The sequence below is a fragment of the Mus caroli genome, chromosome X (genome assembly GCF_900094665.2).
Source record: "Mus caroli chromosome X, CAROLI_EIJ_v1.1, whole genome shotgun sequence".
Lineage (NCBI taxonomy): Eukaryota > Metazoa > Chordata > Mammalia > Rodentia > Muridae > Mus > Mus caroli.
In genome coordinates, this window is record NC_034589.1 from 7,327,747 (window position 1) to 7,334,519 (window position 6,773).

The 6,773-nt window shown below is 45.0% G+C and overlaps 1 pseudogene; it reads right to left on the minus strand.

Moving 5' to 3' along the window:
• LOC110287074 lies at window positions 1–1,101 on the minus strand (annotated as a pseudogene).
• Between the last annotated feature and the right edge of the window lie 5,672 nt (window positions 1,102–6,773).

Sequence of the window (6,773 nt, forward strand, 5' to 3'; positions counted from 1 at the left end):
TCAGAAGGTGCTAGTGGAAGTTGTCAGACACCTTCCAATGTAGGTCCCCAAGCCAATGGCCAGCAGATGAGACAGTAGCAGAGATGGAAGGAAAACCTTCAGAAAGTATGCTGAGAAAATGCCCCCTTTCTTCATAACACTTGTGTTTCTCATGCTGAGAGTAGCTGTGCGCTTCGGGTGTTTAAAAAGCAACTCCTTGGGGGGAATATTTTCTGCCGAGTTGACTAATCCCATACATATCCAATCTGAGTTTTTCTTCAAGATACTTTCAAGTTCTCTTCTCTCAATATAATCTTTCTCGGAGTGCTGTTTTTCTCACCAAAGCTGTGGGTGTCTATTTCAGCTCTGTTGGTATCTTGTGGTGTCTGGGAGTGAGGTGGGCTGTCACAGTGAGAACTCTTGCAGTTACTTTGTCCAGATTCATGCTGGGCATTTCAGCAGTATATTTTTTCCCCCATGTCACCATTATAAATAGAGACGGGGGCTGGAATGCTGCTCCCATTCCCATTGCTGAAGTGCAGTTCTACCCAGGAGCCCTGAAGGTTCTTCTCCCAGCTCTGTAACTTGGTGGCTCACCAAAGGAGCCTGAGCCCAACTGTGACAGGCCTGGGAGGCAGTCACTGAGAGGTCGCAGGGCAGCCTGCGCCGCTTAGCTCTGGATGTATGCTTTTAGACAAAGTTGACTTTGGGGGCTGGAGAGAGATGGCTGAGTGGCTAAGAGTGCTTGCTGTGGAAGCATGAGGACCTGAGCGCTGATCGTCAGAACTCTTGTGAAATTCTGGGCACAGTAAATGAGCATGCCTATAATCCCAGTGCTGTTGAGGGCATGGGGACAAGAGGATTACTGGCACTGTCTCTCTCCCTACTGTATTATTTCTTACTAATAGTTTAAATTTGACTCTCCCCTTAAGTTCTTTAGTGTGTGTTAACCTAAGAATGAAGCTATTCTCTTATCAATAGCATTATTGAAAATCAGGGTATCTATAACTGTTAAAATACTATTATTTAAAATATACTCTTTGGGGGCTGGAGATTGAGCCATGCCTAACATGTACAAACCTTGGGTTTGGTTTGATCCCCAGCACTGCATAAAGCAGGCATGGTAGCATATGACTGTAAGCACTCCCTGCCCTGGGAAGGTGGACGCAGGAAGATCAGAAGTTCAGTGGACTGCTCAGTGGTTATAGCCAGTTCTTGGCCAGCTGGGCTACATGAGGCCTTGTCAAAAAATACAAAAAAAGACGTTCTGGTCTAGGAGTGTGGCCTAGTGGTAGAATTGCCTAGCATATATAAGGCCCTGGGTTTCATCTCCAGAACCAGACACACATTTTTAAAAGTTAAAAAATATATATACTGTTGAAATATCAATGACTGTGAACTATTTGTTTTTAAAGTAGCCATTTTCCTAGTGGTAGAAAATTAAATTCCTAAATCTTGACTTGTCTTCATTTAGTCACAGTGCTCATAACTCTAAGCCTGTTCATTGACTTTAATGTTTCAGAGCAAACTGATTCTTTGAATGTCTTCCTTTCCAAACGTGAGAATCTGATGAAGTCAGAAATGTTATTTGCTCAACTGTGCATTGTGGCCATGGAGACTGAGTAAAGACCACTAGAGTCCCCTTGGGCAGGTCTCTGTGTTTGGGTAGCTATGGAAGTCTACAGCAGACACACAGCCTAGGTTCCTGAGGAATGAGGTGTTGCCTTGAGAGTAATGTCCTTTCATTTGGAATAGCCTCAAAACTTTGCTCTAGTTCTGCCTAGGTTAGGTGGCCAGTTTTAAATGAGTATTTATTTTGATGCATTTTTGAACAAATATCAACACTAAAATAGCCTCCTGGGAGACAGAGTTTTGCAGACATACCTACTCCAATAAAATTCTGGGAATGTGGGAGCTACTTATTGCCAAATAGACCCAGAGATGACTGAATGATAGCATTTATAAACTCTTGGGAGATCAGAAAGTGAACCTTCGTCATTAGGAATTCATTAAAGCCTGTCCTGTGTGGATGAAGCCCTTAGTGAACATGTGCTATTGACACTAGCACAGCCATGTCAAGGACCCCAAGGCGGGCCCCCAGACCCACAGGAGTGGCAAAGCCCTCCCCAAGTGAGGCTCAGAGGGATGGCAAGGCCTTTCTCAGGGGTCTGAGTGTGAATGTTGGCAGTGTGTGCAGAAAATGTCCACCATAGCCTCTTCTACCACCCAAAAATTTACAGTCTGAAGACTGCTCCCCTGCAAAGACTGCCCCTACTGAGATTAGCTATACCTGTCCCCTTGATCTGTATACTGTATCCAATAACCTGCCTCTCTGTTCAACTCTCTATAATAAATATGCCCAGCTTTGGGGTATTGAGGCTTCTCCAAGTATGTGTCATTTCTTCATTCCCTCACCACCCTATTCAGGTTAATTGCTGGATCCATGTAAAGGGGCTGCACTCCCCTCAATCACTGGCTAGTTATCACTTTGATAAATGTTAACTAGGTACCATAGGTTCTGCTAAGCAAAACTGTATGTAGCAGTCAGGATGGGACACATTCTGCTGCAGTGACAATCAGCCCCTGGGGAAAAAACTCACCATCTTACTGTAGTGTATTTCTTGCTTATGGTATATAGCCAATGAAGGCTTATTAGGGGAGTCAGTGTGGTACTTCCTCCTTGTAACTACTCAGACTCAAGTATGGTTACCAAAATACAAAGCTTCAACATTCCAAGCCACAGGGAAAGGGAAGTTGGTAGAATTAAGTATTCTTTCTAAATGTTTCCACACAGCTGCCCTGTGTTGATGTTGTGTGACAGACTTCCTGGGTAGATGCAACACACACAGGTCTACTCAACCCAGATAGGGATCCCACAACACACCAAAGTGCAGATATCACCAAAGTCCAACTTGGTGAACCTATGAGTTTGATGGGTGTCACTTATAGGAATATGGGTGAGGGGTTACTTATAGGAGCAGAAATAACTCAACAACAGCTGCATCACCAAATCCTACCCCAGCATTGTGACAGCTCATAAAAGTTGGAAACCTGCAGGCAACTCAACAGGTTGGAGGGTGTCCTTTCCAAGTGACTCAGTTTGTCTGAGCCTCTTCCAGGACCTGGGCTTGTCTATCTGTTCCTAGGCAGTCGAGCTGATCTCAGTCTTCTTTGTAGTTTGATTCCACTGAGAGCAACTCTCAGCAGCTCTTCACTGTTTACTCTTGGAAGGAAGGGACCTCGTGAATCTGGTCAGTTCTAGGAACTTCCTAAAGCTCTTTTGGTTTGTTTGCTTCCTCTCTTAAGGAGCTTCCCTGCAGGATGAAATGTTTCAATCAAGGAGGAAACTGCTACACGACAATCGATGCTCATATAAAAGAAACTGTACTTATTAAGACAAGGAAGTAGGGTCCCTCATGTGTCCAGGAGAAGAGAAACCAGACTATATATAAACACAACAAAGCATAGTGTTGGTGGCTCTAATTTTGTGGCTCATTCAGTAGAGTACGCCTCAGAACGTCCTGAAGGAAACTGCAGGAATGAAGCTCCCAGGAAGGCTTCTGAACAGCATTTGCACTAGCCAATAGTGATGCTATGATCTCTTTCTATTGGCTCTTTCAAGAATGGGAGAGATGCCAGGCATGGTGACACCTGCCTGTTAAAGGGACCTGCATACAATGGGGGCTCCCCCCCCAAAAGAGATCCTTTATTGAGCAAGGAAGAAAAGTTAAGGTGGCTGCTTTCTGGCTCAGGCAGAAAACAGGAGCAAATGACTTTGCAGGTCATTTTTAAGAGGTGAAATTTTTGCAGGTATAATTTTTAAGAGGAGGAAAAAAAAGGAGGTCTGTGTTAGAATGGGTTATGATGCAGTAGTATATTTTGATTGGGCATGTTAAGTATGTGAGCCAAAGGCTTTTAATTGCTGGACTTTGGGTAGCCAGCCTCAGGGATGAGTTGGGCATCAGAAGGTGTTTAAATAAAGGAATAGACCTAGCTTTAGGGATATAATTTATGGTTTACAAGGGAGAGAGAAGGAGGACAGGGGGAGGGCTAGGCTTGCCAGTATGGTGTTAGCCAAGCCCAAGACTGCTAGAGCCCTTCACCTGTTATCCCAGCACTTGAAAAGCTGTGGCAAGATGGTTCAAGGTCAGCCAGGCTACAAAGTGAACTTGTCTCACACAACAGAAAAGGGTATATCTTGGAGGAGTTACGGAGAAGAATATGGAGGAGATATCAGAATATATTCTATACTCGTACAGGATTCTTAAAGAATAAAAATATATTGAAATCAAAATATTAAAAATGGGTAAAGACAGAGTTCATATTTTTCCTTTAAAAAGTGTTTTCCTGCTGGGTGTAGTCTCTCTCTCTCTCTCTCTCTCTCTCTCTCTCTCTCTCTCTCTCTCACACACACACACACACACACACACACACACACACACACACAAATACACGACTTTAATCCTTGTATTTGGGAAGTAGAGGCAGGAAGATCTGTGTGAGTTTCAGGCAAGCCTGGTCTGCATAGCAAATTTCAGGTCAGTCAGAGCTACAGGTCCTGTCTCGAAGACAAATGTTTTGCAAGCTCAGTGATAGCACTTATCTAGCATGTACAAGGCCCTGGGCTACACCCTCGGCTCTTACAAATGCTTTTCATACACACACTCACTATACAATAACTAACTTTCCAAAGTTTGATCTTTGGAAAAGGTTCTCAGAGGGAATGTCTATAGGTGCTTTTCAAAATAGTTCCTTGTGTTGGCCTCCCAAGATGGTCAGCAGCGCTCACTCTCCTCTTTGTCAGGTCAGCCCTATACTTCCTCCAGAGGTAGGCCTGTCCTTACTGCCAACTTCCCTCCTTCTGCAAGAGAGAAGACTCTTTTCTCTTTTGTTTTTGGCCAAAGTTGTCCCTGACCTCTGAATCCCTAGCAGTCCGGAAGAGCCGGGAATGACACTTTTCCAAAGGGGTGGTTAAAGTGAGAGAGAGAAAAGTAGGGCAGCCAGCTGTTGCTGGGAGGGGCTGTTGGCAGCATTCAAGGCCCCAGCCTCCATATAGGCCTCACCCACTTGCCTGGAACTGCCAAAGTGTCTTTTCTGTTTCCCAAACCAAACTGGCAGTGAGGAAATTTTTTCTCCTCTTTAAAAGCCAGCCTCTGAAGCTCCACCCAGGAAACTGCAGTGTCTGGAAAGTCATGCCTTCTGCAGCGCTCTACCAGAACATCACACAGTCCTGCTGTGTGGCCACCAGAGGCAAGACTGTTGATTTTCTAGTCTTTTCTCCATCCCAGTTCTACAATACTTAAAATTTGCTGCCCAGAGCTGCAAGGATAACAGTGAAGCCAGTCAGCCTAAGTTACATAGATGGACGTATTTCTCTACAAATAGTAGGGAGGAATCGCCTCTCATTAACATGTTCCAAGTACAATCAATGTTTTCCTCCTTTCTGTTGTAGCCCCTCTCTGAGAATGTCTGCAGGTTCTACTTAGAGAGGCCTTAGTGAGCTTTCTGTTCACAAAAGGCCCAACGGCTTCACAGCACAAAGAATATCTTTTAGGATGACAGCAGTTTTTTGTTTGTTTGTTTGTTTGTTTGTTTGTCTCAGGAAGCAGGGACTACTGAACTCTGTCATCCTCTATCTGTCCTTACATCTTCTACTGGGCTACTGGGTGCTGGGGCAGGCACACCATTATATTCAGCTTTCAGGGAACATGGGGGGGGGTAGGGGTGGGCACAGTCCATGGATCATCTAGATTGTATGATGTTTTTTTCAATTCTGGGGGTGGAACTCAGGGCCTCATATATATTAGTCAAGCTCTCTGCCACTGAACCACACCCACAGCCCTGCTTTTGTGTCACAAGCAGCAGCAGGAGCTGCTTCCCCTTGAGATGGCCCTCCTTGTCCCTCCCTGGCTGGGTTGATTTGAGTTTTCATCCAATTCTCTTCTCCCTAACACACCACACACAATCAGCCCCTGATCTGGAGGAGCAGTCTGGTGTTTGCTTCTCTGTGGTTTGAGGTACAGGCCAGAGTGAGGCCTGGCCTTTGGTCTCTTCCCTCCCCACCCCCAGCCAACTTCAGTTCCTGAATGAAAGCGACCTCTGTTCCTTCTCTTTGTGCTCCAGGCAAATGAAATTGAAAGGCACTCGCAGTAACATACAATTTTGAAGGGCATTCCCTTGAAATTTTGCTGACTTTTAAAACTGTGTTCCTAAGAGGAGAAAACGAGTTGTTTATAGCCAGACTGAGTTCCACAAGTCTAACCCCCACAGCAGTCCAAGGAGGCTTTTTCTCCATCCTTGCCACTGGTGGTGGTGTACCCTATTGGCCTGTAAATAGCTCCTCACACCCCACTCTTCTGTTGTGGTTTTGAGAGATTTTTTTTACTTTTTGCCCAGGCTAGCTTTGAATTCAGGACAACCCCCTGCCCCAGTCCCCTGAGTGCTGAGATGACAGGCATGAGTCACTCACTGTACCTGATTCTTATCACCCACTTTTGGTACATTAGTGGGTCATGGAACTAGTAGATGCTACCAGTCTTAAAACAAACAAACACCAACATTGCTCAGTGTAGCTCAGTGGTATCGTATCCTTACCATGTGGGAGGCTGTGGACTCAGGCCTCAGCAACCCCTTCCCCCCTTGTCTTGCTTCCTTTTCCTGTTGCTGTGATAAAGTAGTCTGATGAAAGCAACTTAAGAGAGAAAGGCTTGGAAAGATCAGGAATTCAAGGCCCACACCTAAACATGATAAAAGCAATCTACAGCAAACCAGTAGCCAACATCAAAGTAAATGGT